Below are 17,775 nucleotides of genomic sequence, written 5' to 3'. Positions count from 1 at the left end.
GAGTAGAAAAAAGAGATTCAAGCAGCAGGTTATACTGCTGTGTGTGCTTTTTTCTCACATTTGTGACTGCATCTCCCACCACTGCTCATGCAAACGATGTGCAGTGCGAAGGTGCAGATCAGGGAGAGTAGGTGTTTTGTCACTCCAGAGCCTGGACTGCCCCAAGGATGGGGGCAGCCTTAAAGGAAACCGAAATTCCTGTTGCACTACATTTCCTTCCTGCCCACCTCGTATTTTACCCTTTTTCCCTCTGTCTTTGTGTACCTGCCATAAGTGCATTGACTGACATGACTAGTACACATGGTGCATGGGCTGATTATTCCTTCTGACCATAAGCTGCATGCAACTGTGACTGACTGGTCCCCCCATCCCTGACGTCCCTTTCACCATCCCTCTGTTCCTCTACTGTTTCCTTCTCCCAGCATTTGTGACATTAGGGGAAGAGGACTGCTCAGTGCAGGACAGCTCCTGGCCCGCAGTTCCCTCCCTGCTACCAAGTGACCTTGTGCTTTGGGGATAATGTGCTCAGGGCAGGCTGCCTCGCTTCGGGTATGCGTGGTAGGTGGGATACCGCACACCAGCACTCCACAGCCTGGCATCTCTCCTCTCTGGACACTCTTCTTCTCTGCTTTCTGTGGGAGTGCTTTCAAATCACAAAGTGAGATGACATTCAGTGGTGTGTCAAGGGCCAGTCCCACGTCTGTGTGCTGTTTGGCCTCTGCTGACATCCTTGAAGAGGAGCGAGGTGACCACTCCTCTGCAGCACCTAAATCCTGGGCTCGCTCCGTACTGGAAATCAATTCATTCTGGTGGTGCAGGCGAGGGGGAAGCGGGACCTCCCTGGAACTCTCAAAGGCCACGTGAATGTATGGGGAGGAGGAGTGCCAGTGGGACACAGAGCTATGGTTTGATTTGCCTGAAATGAACCAATTCACGCCTCCGTGTGAGGCTAGAGGGGGATTCAGCTGTGCACTGTTACGTGCGGCTGGCAGTGGATCTGCACTTTTTAACGAGGCTTCTTTGTTATACATTTGTGTGGCGAGGTGGTTGTTTTGCCTAACGTGAGTTGCTGTCCTTGTTCTTAAGAGAGGGGATTTTTTTTCCTTTTATTTCTGTGCTTTCGTGTATGTGCTGAATCTGTATGCTCTGAGGAAGAGTGTGGAGAGGAGGCAGGCCACCACAAGGTATGGCTATCTTCACAGCAGAAGAGCTCGGACTGCACTTTCAGGTGATGGTCCCCACATGCCCGGCCTGCCGCGCTGGTCAGGAGCAGTGCCACTTCGACTGGTGTCTCCCAGTACATCTGCTGGCTCTGCATGCTGCGTCACTGCGCCACTCTCTGAAAACCAGGAGCCCTGGGCCAGCTGGACATGGCCACCCATACCGTGTTGGTGAGCCATGCAGGGGAAGGCTCAGCACAGCTACACGATGGCACCGGCACCGTGGTGCACGATGGACTGTGTATGACTGACACACAAAGCTGTGCCATACTTCCTTGAGGGGTTTGGAAAGCTGGGGGCCAATGGGGATATGGGGGCTGGTTCTCCCCTCTGCTTTACCTCTTTTGCTTCTGATGATGTTGTCCTGAGGAAAAGGAGGGTTTCCCAGAGCTGCCAGCTCCACTGGTGCAAAGTGAGTGCCAGTCACATCCTCCTTGCTGCACAGCCAGCAAGGCCCTGCGGAGCTCCAGTACCTCGCCTCTTCCCAAAACCAGCAGAGAGGCATTTACAGCAGCGAAGTCACAAAGCTCCATGGCTTAGAGGCATCTGTGAGCTTGTTGGAAAGTTTGAAAATAGCCATTCACTGGAAAATGTTCCAAGCAGTGGGGATGTCTAAAGCTTTAACTCCTAATCTGATGGGAAAAAAAAAAAAAAAAAAAAAAAATGTTTGGCACAAGATTTGCTCGTTACGTGAACTGATGGGTTTTAACATAGTCTCTAGAGTCTGTGTCTCAAGGGAGGAATTGATTTTCTCTGTTTTCTCACTGAATTGGTAAATGTTGGTTGGTAATATGGACAAAATTCTGTTTGTTTTATTATGAAAATGCCATTAAATGAGCTGTCTGTGCATTGGAAATGGACTTACTGTTTCAAAGGGATTAGGACACTTGTACCTAATCTTCTACTCTGGTGCTCGGCATTCATTACACAGCAGTCACTAGTGTTTGAAGAAATCAGCACCTTTTCAGATTTTCATTTGATCTGTTGTGATTAATTCACTGTGTTCAGGATTTTTTAAGAGACTGGTGAGGTAGGAGATAGCATTGAAATTCATCAAAATTCAGCGGGGTAAAATTTCAGTGGGAACAGAAAGAGGTGTTTAGCTCTTTCACACTGCTTGAGGAATTCCAGCCTTTGGGCTTTTTGACTAGCACTGTTTTATACAGTCCATAAATGTCAAGCAAATAACCAAACAGCCACGAGGGGAAAAGAATTGAGAAAATACAAAATGTTTTGGACAAAAGTATTGTACTATGCTAGAAAAAATACTGGGCTCCTCTGCACAGGGTTGGGATGGAGTAGGGTGGGTGTGAAATGCAGGTGCAGAAATATCCACAGTGCTCAGACATGCAGGCAGATTTTGACATGAAATGTGTTAAAAGAGCCAGAAAGGTGGCACGGGGAGAAGCGGTGGGAACCATGGGAACCCAACAGCAGCACCTGTGACCTGGTGGTGCTGCTGTTGGACAGGACTCGTTTATCTGTGTGTCTTGGGGTCATCTTGAGACCTGCCAGAGCAGACCAAGTTACTCGACAGAAAAGGGCAGGATAACTAAGTGTGAAAGGCAGTGGGAAAGCCTGGCAAATGCAATAAAAAGTTTTTCTCCTTCTCTCTCTCTCTCTCTCTTTTTTTTTTTTTTTTTTTTTTTTTTTTCTGAAGAAGGCAAGCATAATCCTCATCTTTAAGCTGTCCTTTAATATCCTACTTTGTTTTACACTGGAATTAGAAAACCATTTCAATTTGTTTTAATTATCTGCTGACTTTAATTCTGCCTTTGAACAATATTTTTCCTATGACAACCCTTGCTATCATGGTGAGTGGTGCTAGGGAAAAAAAAAAAAAAAAAAAAAAAAAAAAAAAAAAAAAAGTAAGGCTTTTATCTTTCCCTGAATGCAATGTTTAATCTTTCTAATATTTTAATGTGAATGTGTTTTGTCCCATGTTGAAAATTGACAAGATTAGTACTGTTTCTCCCAAGATAGGAGTTCAAAAACATGTTTTGCTCAAACCTAACCAATACAACCCATAACCAACACATAGCATCATCTGGGAATTCTCCTAAGTGGCTAACCCGTCCATACTCAGAGTTGAGCCTGTCTCTACAGCTAACTTCCATGTAATATCTTTTGTAACTGCCTGAATAATAAAAACAACTCAGCCTTTTTTAAGAAAAGTTTGTAAAAAGGTAGTCTTTGTTGATTCTTTTTTCATTTTATTAAAAAAAAATGTTAAAAGATTCACTGTTGCATATTTCTATGCATCATGTGATTCTGTGATGTTGCTGTTGAGATTTTGCATGTTTTCTAGGCGCTCTGACATCTGTACATTTATGTGGTACTTGTAGAAATGCTAACCATTGCTGCTATAATCACCACCATTGTAGTTAACTGAAAACTGTACTAAGGAGCTGTGCCAGTTGACAGATTTTTTTGTATGTGTGTAGTGGTAAAACTCCATGTTTTGCTGTTTGTTTCCTGTTTTAAGCCAGTATTTAGTGCCTTCTGTAGAAGGAATCAGTATGTTGTGGTAGACAGGAGGTGCCAAACTTCTAGTGTCTTGTTCTGAATCGATGATCACTTATCAGCTTGACACATTAAAAAAAAAAAAAAAAAAAAAAAAAAAAAATTTAATAAATTAAACAATCTCTCTTTCTTCAGTGTCTTCTCATTAATTTTAATTTGAAAAAAAAAAAAAAAAAACCTTGATAGAGCTAAAAACAAATTATCTCCCTCAGTTATACCTCCTGTAGCAGCCTGCCAACTGTGAAGGCGAGGGGTAAGAGGGAATGTGCCGCACCCAAATGTTCCTGTTGGTAACAGATCCAGTGATTAGCCAAGCCTGCGTGAGCTGTCATGGAACATGCTAAAAATGCCTTTTAATGAAAGCAGTCCTCTGATTACCATGAGAAACTGTTAGCTCTCGTGACAGTTGTGAGCTTGCTCTTACAAACAAGTGTCAGCCTGGTCAAGTGGTGGATTCCAGCCCCTTTTCTGCCTCCGCTGAAGCCATACGTTGTTGCAAAATGAGCCTTGGATGAAATTCAAGCCCAAGATTTTTGGTCTAATTCTTTCCAATTGCTTTCACAGCAGACAAACTCTTTATCGAAATTCTGACATTGCATTTTCAGTTCCTCTTCCACCTTCTCCTTGGAATCTGGCAGTGTAGCGAATACAAACACACACACACACAGAGTTTGTTTTGATTTTGGTAAGATTTTGACAGGCTGAAGTGATACCATATTGTAGTTGTACAACAGAAACAAGCTGGAGGGAAATGTGAGATGTTCATCTGCCTGGCGCTTGGTTCATCTGCTACCAGGCGTGGTCAGCTGCACCTAGACTGGTCCTTAAAACACTATTTTATATGGAAAAAAAGAAAAGACCATCCATCAGTTTTGCGTCTTTGCATACTGAGGGATGAAAATCTGTTAAAGATCTTGAGAAGGCTTCCCAAACAAGAATACCAAGTTTCCAGAAAAAATGATGTGATTGGGAAAATAAAAGTGAATCAAATTCAACATTACTGGTCCAAAGGCTGGAAAGCATGTCATGTGGGAGAGGCTAAGGACAGCTGGGTTGTCTGGTCTGGAGAAGAGGAGGCCGAGAGGCAGCCTCATTGCTCCCTGCAGCTCCTGACGAAGGGAAGAGCAGAGAGCGGTGCCAGCCTCTGATCCCTGGTCACCCATAGCAGGAACCAAAGGAGGGCACAGAGCTGGGCCAGGGGCGGCTCAGGCTGGGCATTAGGGAAGATTTCATCACCATGAGGGTGCTCAGGAACCGGAACAGGCTCCCTCTCCTCACTGAGAGGTGGTTGGTGCCCCACGCCTGCCAGTGTTCAAGAAGCATTTGGTTGATGCCCTCAATAATGTGCTTTAACATTTGGTAGCCCTGAAGTGGTCAGGGAGCTGGACTCGATGAGCTTTGAAGGCCCCTTCCAACTGAACTATTGTAAACCTTTCTAAAGATCTCAACCTTCCAAAAGTGATTAGGATGTTCAAGGCCTTTGCAGCACTCAGTTCCCATAACTTAAGGGTCTCTTCAGACATAAAGAGCCATTTCATTACCCTTTATACATTGGTGGCTTCTTCAGGCACTTTCTGCCAGCTGAGAGCAGCTGCAATGTGTTGCTCTGTTATTTTCCTTCTGTGGTAGCCACGTACACAAAAACACATACCTCCACTTGTGTCCGTGGTTTGGCCCCACACAACTCCTGCCTGCATGGCCCTAATATTAAATAAGCAAGACAGTGACAGAGGGGCTTATCTCCTGTGTTTCTTCTGCTTATAACTAGGTCTTAGTCCCCACAGCCCCACCAACTGCACAAATTGGCTTGCCAATTGGTCTTTCTAGATTAGTCCACACATTGGCCCAACTTGCCCAGAAATGCATCCAGTTCCTGAAGCAGAGCAGTTGTTTATTCTCATCTCATTCTCTTTGGCTGTGAGGCTAGATATATATACATTTTCTTCAGCTTGTATTTGAATCAGGAAAGTGATCAATACCATTTATTTAGCTCTTTGCAAGCTGGAAATGCAGTTGTTATTTTACAGGTGCAGTCCTAAAATTAGGTTTTAGCCTGCTGCCTGTGGTGTGTCAGCAATTTTACTGGCATTTGTTCATTTTTCACTGCAGTTCACTGGTTTCAGGAAGCAAACTGGCTGATGCTAATACTGTGGTGGAAGGGAAACTACTTTCCAATCACTGTGATGCCTTCTGTGTACGTGTTGTCAGTCATGTGCTTTGGTAATCTGGCATTTTGTCCAAAGTGAAGGACAAGCTTTTTGCCTTTTCTATTTTTTTTTTAAACAAACAAACAAAAGCTGTAGCATTTAAATCTGTGCTGCTGAAAGAGGCCAAGCAAGAATGAATGTATCCATCCACACCCCAGGAGAAGCTGGGGACTTACTTAGTTTACTTTGCAAGCCCCAGCTGTAATCAGCTAATTAAGAACGAGATTTGAGCATGAGCAGCGATAAATTTCTACAACCAAAATGCAGTTTTCTTTGCATATGTCACCTTCTAACACAAATCTCTTGCATCTGCATTTGGGAGTTTATATATGCAATGGTTTACTAGGGAGAAGTAATATTTTGATGCATTTTAATCATTTAATTTTTAAAGCTTTGCAAATCCAGGATATCTGAGAGAAGGAAAGATATTTTTTTCTTCTGAAAATGTCAGGAGTGTTGTCAGCCAGTCTGTCTTCAGAGCTACCTGTTCAACACCATTGTTCTCAAATTTCATTCTTTCTGGAGTTGCACAAGGACCTGAGAAAAATGAAGAAAAAGGCTTCACTGATGTAAAAGAGGAAAAAACTTCATAGCTTACTTGAGGCCTTCGTACCCTTCTGTGTTTCCAGGGCTGGCAATCCTTTAACTTGATAGCTGGATAAATTTTGACCCATGCTGATGCCACATTGCTCTTTCTGCAGCAGATGTCTAAGAAGCAAACTTCAAACTGGATAAAATCCTTGGAAGGATCAATATCATCAACAAAGTTGTCTGAGACTTGTGCCAGTTAAGAAGTCTATTTTTGCTTTTGTGGGTTGATGGAGTTTTTTTGTTTTGTTTTGTTTTTCCTGCTGCAAATCACGCCATCCCTCTTTGACTGGGATGGAGTAAAGGTATGCTGTCTGTTTCACCACCCTTCAGCTAGATGTCTCCTTTGCCTCCTTGAAAAATGTCCCTTTAGTGTTTGAGTATAAAAGTACACTTGATAAGAAGGAAGTAAAACCAAGAGGTCCTTTTTTCTTTTTTTTCTTTTTTTTTTTCTTTTCCTTTCTTTTCTTTTCCTTTCTTTTCTTTTCTTTTCTTTTCTTTTCTTTTCTTTTCTTTTCTTTTCTTTTCTTTTCTTTTCTTTTCTTTTCTTTTCTTTTCTTTTCTTTTCTTTTCTTTTCTTTTCTTTTCTTTTCTTTTCTTTTCTTTTCTTTTCTTTTCTTTTCTTTTCTTCTCTTCTCTTCTCTTCTCTTCTCTTCTCTTCTCTTCTCTTCTCTTTCCTTTCCTTTCCTTTCCTTTCCTTTCCTTTCCTTTCCTTTCCTTTCCTTTCCTTTCATTTCATTTTCTTTTCTTACGGTGTCTGAGTTTCACCCCTTGCTCAGTTGTGAGAATATTGGGTGTTAGAAAAGAATGAGTTCGGTTGTGTATTAATTGAAGTATGACATTCAGTTTTACTCATCTGCAAATTCCAGGGATATTCTGATCTTTATCACACTTCAGCTCCATCTTTATTCCCTTCTGACAATCTTTAATAAGTCTGCTTCTGCTGCATTAGAAGTTGATTTCACTTTCCAACTTTCTGTACAGTGTTTGCTACTAATGTAATGTGACTTTCTTTTTCTTTTTTCTTTTTTCTTTTTTTTTTTTCGTATTTGTGTTGGTACAGCCTTAATCTTTACAGAATTGAAGACCATTTCAGAGATAATCAAGATAGTCATTGATGTCTGTGCTAAGTGCATGCTTTACTCACAGTATTTTGTCTGTAATTAGGTGCATTGACCAATTCTCATGTATTTAATAAACTGTCTTCTGCAAAGTTGACTGTTTCCTTAAATCAAATGAAAACCGTTTACTTGAAATTTCAAGGCACGTTTGTATAAAAAAAAAAAAAATCACAGCTTTTCAAGTATGAATATCAGCATAGTTGGGAAGTTCCCATGGACCTGTGAAGCATTTCGACTAGCAGAGTGCAAATAGGCCCATCAAGCAATAGCTGCTGTCATGCCCTGTTTAACTTCTGGGGTCATGTTTCAGGGAAACATTTAAACAATTGCTTAAGTCCTTCCCTGCTCAGGAATGTACTTAAAAACAAGCTTGATTTCAGCCATGTGCTTATATCTCACTTCCGTATGACTGAAAGTGTATGTACCAAGAGCTGTTTTGGAATAAGGTATTTTCCTGAGCCTGGTCTGCTCACATCAGAGGTATGGACAGGTGATAGCCAGGGGCTACCAGTTGCTTTCTCTGTCTGTTGCAAAGTGAAACCTGTTGTATTAAACTACCTCTATAGCTTGATTTCAGCTGTCTTCATGGAGGTTGAGGTTAATGTGCTTTCTTTTGGTCTACAAGTGAGTATGCAGGTGGTGATTAATGATTAATGTGGTTAAGGCAGGCTGAGCTATGCAAATTATTAAAGTTCTGATAACTCAGCTGCTTTTGGTTTTCCCTTTGTACACTGATGTAATCCAGATGGCTCCTTTAAAAACCGCTGTGCTTCCAGAGCCCGTGGGATGTCCTCTCCTCTTTTCACACCTGAGGGTGCCCACCCTGTGATGCTCACAACCACATGCAGACCTCATGCACAGTCTTGCAGGGTTTGAAAACTAGCTGGTCTGAAGCTAAGCAGTGGTTTATTTTATAATGTATGCCAGAGAGAAACACAGCTTGGCATCTATCCCTGGAGAGAGCTGCAGGATTTCTTCTTAGAGCTTGCTGTTTCTAAAGAGCATCTGCAATCTCTGCTCCTTCTGGACAGCAGTGTTACCTGAGACGTGTGTCAGTCAGCATCCTCATGTGGGCCAACACAGAAATGAGGAGGGGCAGCTAAAAAATGAGCAAGTACCTGGGGGGTTTTAGGAACACCCAGACAGGACAGAGATCTTCATCTGCTTTGGGACAGATGGGTGGGAGATCAGTATTTTTGCTTGCATGGAGAGGGGACGAATGATGCCCTGCCACTGAGGCAGTGACACCACGAGCTGTGCAAGGAGCTTTAGGGAGAGGACACAAAGCTTTAAGGAGAAATCAGATTTGAGACCTCACCCATTCTGACGATGCTTTGCGATCTTGTTTGGCAATCCTCCACCTCTTCCCTGCCCAGCCACACACATGCTTCAACTCCTGGCCTTGGCATGGAGCAGAGCACTAAGTGTCTAGACATGTGGAGTGTGCATTTACACTTAAAAGGTCTGGCGTGGAGCAGCTACAAGCCATCAGTTAATAGCTGTCTGGACAGCAGTAGACTGCGTGCATGTTTTGGCAAGCAGTGACAGATATAACTGTACAATATAACTATACAATAATTCATCTCAGTGACAGAAGTTTGGCAAGAGGGGCTTGTGCCTGTGCAGATGGCCACTTCTTGTGGTTTTGCTGGGCTCTCTGAGGAGTGTGGCACCGAGTGAACCAGTCACAAAGACTTGCTCAAAGGAACTATCACTACTAGGGCATTGAAGTGCTGCCCATTCACATAATCAACACACACCCTCTCAAAAGCATCCTTTGAAAAATAAACCATCAGGTGACCTCCAGGAGGGTGGGGGCAAAAGAGGCACTGGGGCAAGGGAACAGGACTCTGAGATTTTCATGCTAGATATCCTCAGTGTTTGTTGTTTACTTGTTCCTTATCTGTCATGGTAGTGAGTCAGGCAGCCTGAGTTATACCATAAAAATTCAGCCTCACAGGAACCGATCCAGACCTCGAAGTGTTGATGAAATTATAAGGCAGAGTACCTGTTTGCTTTTTTCAGCACCAACATTTGCAAGGCCCTCCTGAAAACAGGATGTGTACTCCCAACCACCTGATGCTTTTCCAAATTCTGCCTGACAAGTCTCAGTGACAACTCCTGTCCATATTCAGTAGGGGGGTAGATGTAGTTAAAGCCTCTAGCAGCACCCCAGGACCTCTATCAAGCACTCCTCAAGGTGTTTAGACATCATTTAAAACCTTTAGAGCATCACCCAGCCGCTGACAGGCAGCATAGGGCAGAGAGATTTGTGGTGTGGTGTGCAGGCACTGAAACCAGTGATGCAGAATGGATGGGAATGCCTGCATCCTTAAATGGAGCCTCTGTGACGGTGATCTTTTGAAGCAAAATCCCAGCCTTTTACACAACTCCTATGTGCTGTCTGAGAATGGAGGGGATAAACTGTTTCCTCCTGGGCAAAAGAAGGCAAATGTGGGGATGCTCAGAGCAGCCATTCACAGCTCACAGGCACTGGGCTGCAAAATCCGTGAGCTTCAGCCCTGTAAAAAGTAGACTTGAACTACAGTGGGTATAATAAAATCATAGTGGTATCATAAAATTGTATTACTCTTTCATAAAGGACATGAAGTGTCTGAACATCTATAAGAAGGTTATTCATCAGTCCTCTGCTTCCAGTTCCCATCTGTGAGGCAGAGGCTCTCCTTTTGAGAAATGCACACCAAATACCATCACTTAACCCATAACATACATCAAGATGCAGCCGCTTGTGGTCCACTGAAGCATAGGGCCTCATCTGCTGTGCCTAACAGGTAGCAAAAAGTGGGTCTGAGTGGAAAATCCTACTCGGTGAGTGTCACCTGTCCAGTCTGTACATATGCCTCATTCCTACACACTCCCTGTGACCCCCTGTCAGTGCCCCTCCTGCTGCTCCTGAGTTTTCAGTGCATAGACCTGTGGGATGTCACCACGGCCACCCTCTGTGCCCCCAACATGTGGAGATACTGGTGCATGACCTAGGGACTCCGGGACTACATGGACATCATTAAGGTCAGAAAACTTAGCCGAACAGTGCTTCTTCAGTGGGAGCCAGCTCCCCTGGCTAAATTAAGCTGTTGTAAACTTCAGAGAAGCAGCATTGAGGAGATGGGATTTGAGCCTTCGTTATGTCCTTGTGGTCTTGGGGATCTTCCAAGTTTCTCTTATAAAGCTGTAACATTTTCTAATTCACATTGTGTCTGGGAAACCCAGATTGATTCAAAATATTTCCACACACATAACACTTTTACACAACTTTGGCCTCATGCTGGCATGTGACAAGTTTTTCTGTTTTTCCCCTCAGCACATGCTGTTTGCATGATTTCTGCTCCCAGAGCTAGTTGATACAACTCACAGAATCACAGAATCACAGAATAGTCTAGGTTGGAAGAGACCTCCAAGATCACCGAGTCCAACTCAAAGCACTTGAGGGCTTTTCTCCAAAAATTAACTGCCAGCAGTACTAGTTTACACACCAAAATGAGAACTGCGGCTAAGGGCAAGAGTACAAAATGCCCCACTCACATTTTTATAGCTAAGTTTCTCTGTTAGGTTGATCTAAAGCATTGGCAGGCTGAAGCAGGCAGCCTGGTAGCCTGACGGCAATGCTGCCATCTCATGGTCAAAAGAAGGAGCTGCTGATGCTTCTTGTCTTCCTTTTCTTTCTTCTCCTCCTCCTCATTCTTCTTTGACTGAAACATTTCCATGTGTACCATATTACTGCAGAAGTTCAGAGTATTATGCCCAAGCCACAGATCACACATTTGTACAGTCATACCTCAGTGTGACTGAAACCTTCATTCAATTCAAAAACGCTGAGGAATTCAGCTGCTTTCTTCTGAATTTGGACTTCTGCAGTTGGCATGAAAGAGGTACCAGCCAGTGTAATGGATCTGTTCTGCCTGGACATCCTCACACCATGGGTTTCATTTAACCTCTTCTGCTTAGATAAACATGCAGCCTCTTCCCAGGACTCTCAAGCTGCCCAGAAACAAAACTTCCAGGAAGCGTGGAAGCTACTGCAGGTTTCTTCACACAGAGCAAGAAGAAGTCTTCAACATGTCCCCACCCGCACTGCATTTCCTTCCATAAGCACCTTGACATATCTTTCCTCTTGTTTCTTCTTGAAGCTCAGTGAACTCCTGGAGGGCTTTTACATCCCTGTGAGGAAAACAGATGGATCTGACTTTCCAGCCATGTCTTTCCATGCTATCCAACAATTTGTGGACTTGATCCTTAGGATCAAGTGTCTCCACCACCAACAGCACCTTGAGCTCTTCTGCCAGAAAGCCCAAGGAGAAGCTCTGCCTGGACTGCCTCCTCTACAGGCACATGTCCATACAGCGGTCTCCAGTGTCTCCTCCTTCGTCTCCCTCCTGCCTGACCTTCAGGGAGGAGGCTGGTGGTGTGAGGAACGTGCAGCACAAGGAGCAGAGGATGGGGACCCACTCCCTCGGAGGAGTCATCCCCAGGCTGGCCAGGAAGGTGAAACTGGTGTGCTGTCCCAGTCTGCAGAGGGAGGAACCCAGCCATGCTTAGAGGGGCAGGGGCAGTCCCAACATGGACATTTTCCTCAGCTCTTGTCTCTCTCTCTCCCCCACGTCCTCTGGACAAAGCATGGTTGAGAGCTTTTTCCTTGTCAGAGGCAGCAATGTGTGTGCATTGTGGATTTTTCTCCTTAGCAAGCATAGCTGGGAGTAGAGAAAGTCAATTTTCAAAGCTGAGGACTCTTGAAGCTGAAGTGCCTACATTTACTTTCAGATCTACTGTACAAAAGTTATTTTCTTGTGAACAATTTGTCAATGTTTTCTCTGGTTGTTTGGTGTATTGTAAATACAGGTATTTTTCAATACGCAGTCATTTGCAGTGAACCTGGATGAACAGCTAGAAACTTTTACCAGATTTACCAAATAACAAACAAATGGACAAAATGGATTACAGCACCTCAAAGGGCAGCATTTTCAGTCAGTTGTTTATAAATGGTGAGCATTTAAAATTATTATTTCAGGGCTGCCCAGGTTTTGAGACATCTTAAAGGGGGCTTACATCAGAAATCAAGTGCCTGGCATTTTTTTAATCAAAAGGCACTCTCACATGTCTGAGGTCTGGCATGCAAGCAGTTTAAGTCTCAAAAATCAGCAGTTAGTTGTAAAAATAATTGCCCTAAGGTTAACTCCTGCAATTAAAGCTTGTTCTACTTTCTCTTGAGACGAAAACTGCTTTTTATTTCCATTGGAGCTGTGGCAAGTCACAGAAAAGAAAACCTGGAAGACCTAAAACAGAGCTGGGGATAGGGACATGCAATTTAATGATGTGCAATCTGCTTCTATTCTAGTGAAAAGACATGGCTGGGTTTTAGGGCTGTGAAATGTTTAATTACCAGAAAGACCTACTGAGCCCACTACAGAGTCACTGATTTTCTAGTACTTTGCATTGCCTTGAAATCACAGCTTCAGTCCAATAGTTACCTGATTGCAAGAATAAAATAATGACACTTGGTAGCTCTTATTTGAAAGATAGCTTCCTCCATCCCTCAAAATTACTTGAATATATATATTTTTAAACTATTGGTGTGATTTTAAGAGGAGGAATGGCATGGTCACAACTTCCAGGCAAGTCACGCGATGGTGATGGAAATATTGGAGCTTCTTCCTGAATGGGATTTCTGGTGTGCATTGTGTGCATTGCTCTCAGGGAAAAAAAAAAAAAGTATATCTTGATTTTATTTTGTTTTGCTGGCGATGGTAGAGAGCACTCTCTGTTGAAAAACACCCCTGTGAGTCCTGCAGAACAAATCAGTAGTTAAGACTAAGGAAAAGCAGAAGCTGGGCTGGGGTAGATCTTGCTTTTTCTTTAAAGGAACAGAAGAAACTCTTTTAACAAGAACATTTCCTAACCTGAGTGCCCCCAGAAAAGCAGCCTGTGTTTGGTAACTCATCAGAGGACCTAGCCCTTAATTTCAGGGTGATAGTCTCCTGGAGATCCTCCTGAACTCATTGCCCCTGAGCAGTTCCCAGTCATGGTGAGGTTTCCTCAGGCATGAACAGGAGGTGTGAATGCCGAGAGGGTGTTCCCCTAATCTCTGAAAGATTTTGATCCTTAAGTTCTTCACTCAGTTCCTGTGGTTTCATTTTGTGGGCCAGTCACGTCCTATGCCCTATGTCCCATGTCTGTATCGTGTTGGGTACCTGTATCTGCTAACTCCTTGGAAAACCTGGGCACAATGACAAATGGCATGGTGAGAAGGGACGGGCGTCAATCCCTCCCTACCCAGGTGGGGCTGTGCACTTCAGCACACAACAGCAGACAGGCCTGGTTCTTTCATTTTAACTTTCTTTGTGGTCAAGAAGGATGATTAATGCTTTGTGGTCAGGATGGAGGATTAATGCAACGTACTCCTACAGTCCTGGATGCTGGGATGGGAGGGATGTTCCTGTTACATGGAGCAGAGCTCAAAAGAGGCAGTGTGTGTCTGTATCTTTGTGTACTTTTTTCATTTTAAGATGCACCCTCCTCCTGACAGTTGAGCTTGCAAGGGCATGGAGCCAGCACAGAATCTGGCACGGTGCATTCCATCCATTGTGTTTGAGCTGAAATTAGGTGATGCTACAGTTTTGCTGCAAGAAAATGTTTTATCAAGCCAATATAAGACATACTTTTAATTCAGTTAAGTAAAGCTTTCAGTTACTCACAAGATTGATTTCAGACCTTATCTGTTCCATACCATTCATTAGGTGACTAAGCTTTCCTAAAAAATAAGAGAGCCATGTGCAGCAGTCCTGAGACTGGCCATGCAGAATTACACATGCACACCGGACACAGGCTGGGTCCTTGTTAATGGAAAGAACCTTGTGCTTGTAACCCACATTTCTTACAGACTCAGAGATGAATGAGAGGGGAAAATAACGGTTTAAGATGTATCACTTACTAAAAGTATATCATGCACTGTTTTTGCTGTTGTTGTTGTTGTTTGTTTTTTTTGTTTTTCCATTCCATTTGTTGTCTATTTGCCAGTCTGATGGCCGAGGGAGCCCCAAAATAAAGGATTTGAATGCTTAGGGCAGCAAGGCTGCAGTTATCCATCCTGCTGGACTGGAGTTCTCTCATTGCCATGGTGGACGAGGAAAATTGCAATTTTCATTGTAAACGTGATATTCACTATATAGAGATTGAGGAGCAATCACTTGTTTTGAAGACAGATATTGCAGTGCCCAGGGGACATGTTTGGCCATCTTGTGACCTGCACTAAGCACCATTATTCAAGGAAAAGACAAAAAAAAATGAACTAACCAGGACTGTAGATCACTGCAGGCCAGTATTAGAGACACAAAGGGAGAAAGAGCACTGCAGATCTCTGCATAAACATCTCCACGAGGGAGTGTAAGACATAGGGAAGTGTAACCTAGAAGAAAGGGTGCAACAGTGGCTGGGGGTGGTGGACAGAGCAGCCCTTTTCAGAGACACCAAGTGACGAGGTCATGGAGGAGGTCCTGCCACTGTAGAGGAAGTCTCTGCCTGCTGCCGATGGCCTCTAGTCATCCTCAGGATGGCCACATGTTCCTTAGGGTCTTGCCAAGAGGCCTCAGGACCTGCTCTAAGGATCCCTGGGAGTCCTGATCTGGCTTACGTGGATATACATGTTGCATGGGATTGCTCCTGCTGATCTCACTGATGAGACTTGTGGGAGAATGGAGCCTGTCCTGGGGAAAAGCAGATGTGACCAAGTCATGTGCTGGAGCAAGAAAAGTAAAGTTGAGCTGGAGTGGTTATCCTCAGAATGGGGCTTTTCCTACCCATTTAAAACATATTCACAAAGGAAACCATACCAGTCACTGATCTCAGAGGATTTTGGAGAAATCTAGCCGAGATCTGCCAGCCAGGGACACACAAGTGCTGGTAGTTGGAGGACAAGGAATACAAGTTGGAGGAGAAGTATTTTTCTGTGTCAGTGCCTCGATGTCCACTGAGCATCTTTCTAAGAACAGCAGGGTCTGTAGGTCTGCCCCAATGCTTCTTCTTTTTGGGGTTACCATCTCCATTGCTGGGGTGCAGCTGCCCTGCGAACAGGGAGAGCAGCTGGGGGCTGGGGAAGGGATTTCTGTGGACAAAAACCCTAGAAGATGGAGGAAGATGGTAAAGGAGACTGGCAGGAACACCATGACATTCGAATACTCCTCTGTTGTTATACCTTGACTACTTTAGTATATAAAATGAGGGGCCATGACATACCTTTCAAAGCAGAGACATTTTCTGGGGGCACCTGCTTGTGCTTTATGTAGTTAAAGGATAACACCTCTATTTTTACATTTGCAGATATTATAAACCAAAGCAGTGGTGCCTAGAATGGTGGGTCTGAGGGGAATAACTGCCATTCACATGATGAGAGAGTTCATTGTGAAGCAGGGAGATGCAACGTCGATTACTCTGCTGTTCATTCAGAGACAGCAGACAGCACAGGATGGTGTCTGCTGTGCCTGGCATCGTTTTGACACAACACCCATGATAAGTCTGGAGCTGAGGTCAGAGCTTGTAGGAACATGACACTACTTTTTCCTGTTCTGCTTGGTCACTTTGCTTGTTCATGAAGGAGAGACCTACATTGATGTAGCACACAAACAGCTATGGACCAGCTGTAAGTCGTGTTTGAGCAAAACCCTGAGGAAAACAGGACAAAGGGGAGATGACAAACCTGTGTGTTGAAGCTGGTATCAGCTTCAGAAGAAAGGTCTTGCTTGTCAGAAGCAATCCCAGCTTGTCAGGAGCAAGAATTTACTGGAAAGAGGCATGTTACAGTACTGAACCCCCCGAGCAGCCCTGCTCTACAAGGCCCCTCCAATGGACAGCCCTTACCCTGCAGGGAAGAAGCACCAGCCCTTACCCTGATGCTATCATGGGCTGGGGCTCCATGCACCCCTATTCCTTTCAAGTAACGTGGTTGGATCCCTAATTTCACACTGCTGCCACACAGGGGATAGGTTCTCCTTTTGGGAGTCTCTCTGGGTTAACAGGAGTCTGATCCACCTCCTGCCCCATGCTAGTGGCTGGCATTTTCCTCACTGAGACCACAAACCTTAGAGCACATCAAGTGACTTGTGCTATACCTGTCTCCTATCCGTGCCAGTCCCTGTTGGTAGCACGCCTCTCCCAAATAGTGCAGGCACTCTTAATTTGGGATGAAATATAATTGGATGACAAGTCACCCATGTCTGACACTGCTCTGTAATCTAGCAGCGTGAAGTCTGTGTTGCAGCCTTCTTCATCAGCAGCTTGGTTATTGTGTGACTGTTTGCCACCAGCCTGTGACAGAGGCTAATGGGGTCTAGTGGTGATCTCAAAGACAGTGGCTACCGCAGACTGTTGCAGGACTGAACGAGGCCACTCTGAGACAGAAATGTGTCACTATATCACATCCTATGAAAACTCTCCTGGCTACGAGGTGTCACTTGTTATGTCTAGTGACACTGTGGCTGAGAGGAAAGCTGAATGACAGGACAAGCACAAATATTTTTCATCATAATTATGAACATGTTTCTGGCAAAGACTCGCTTTTCCCACACCAGGGGCACTGGCTTTTGCACTCGATATAGCTTATGCTTCTGATGTTAATTAATAAACTCCCAAAATGTACCTTGCCTACCTCAGACGTCAATACAAATCCTATTATAAAGAGATTAGTTTGTAGTTCCAACACTTGCAGATCTGAATGTGCTCCATCCAGCTCCAACAGCAGTGTGTAGCAAGCCTGTGCTCCACACGGAGACCTTCGGCACCAGGGACATCATCCCCGACCCCATATCAGCAGAGGGCTGGTCTTAGCAGCCTCCTGTGATCTGTGTGCCACTCAGTATCTGCAGGGGAACAGCAAGTTCAGCAGTAAGCATATGCATATATTTTTAGGATAAAAGATGGGGAAGACTGCTAGCATCAGAAAGGTGGGATAGTGCTAAGTCCAGTGCAGACTCGCTGGAGGAATCTGCAAAGGCCACAGCCCCAGGCAGGACTGGGACTATCTGACTCATGCTTGGCCCAGCAGCGGCTGTGTCCAGATCTCTGTGAATTCTCCTTTCCCAACAGCCCTGAGGCACCCTGGCGGTGCTG

The 17,775-nt window shown here is 44.3% G+C and overlaps 1 long non-coding RNA gene across 1 annotated transcript; it reads right to left on the bottom strand.

Annotated features, from left to right (window-relative positions):
- Positions 1 to 1,416: 1,416 nt before the first annotated feature.
- On the bottom strand, positions 1,417 to 17,254 carry LOC118155870. The gene is made up of 3 exons (XR_004746050.1): positions 17,244 to 17,254; positions 5,395 to 5,399; positions 1,417 to 1,553 (listed from the first exon to the last, which is right to left on the bottom strand). It is a non-coding gene; the product is annotated as an uncharacterized LOC118155870 (long non-coding RNA).
- Between the last annotated feature and the right edge of the window lie 521 nt (positions 17,255 to 17,775).

This window comes from Oxyura jamaicensis, chromosome Z (genome assembly GCF_011077185.1).
Source record: "Oxyura jamaicensis isolate SHBP4307 breed ruddy duck chromosome Z, BPBGC_Ojam_1.0, whole genome shotgun sequence".
Taxonomy (NCBI): domain Eukaryota; kingdom Metazoa; phylum Chordata; class Aves; order Anseriformes; family Anatidae; genus Oxyura; species Oxyura jamaicensis.
Note: the sequence above shows the minus strand (reverse complement) of the source record. Positions and strands in the feature narration are given on the sequence as shown.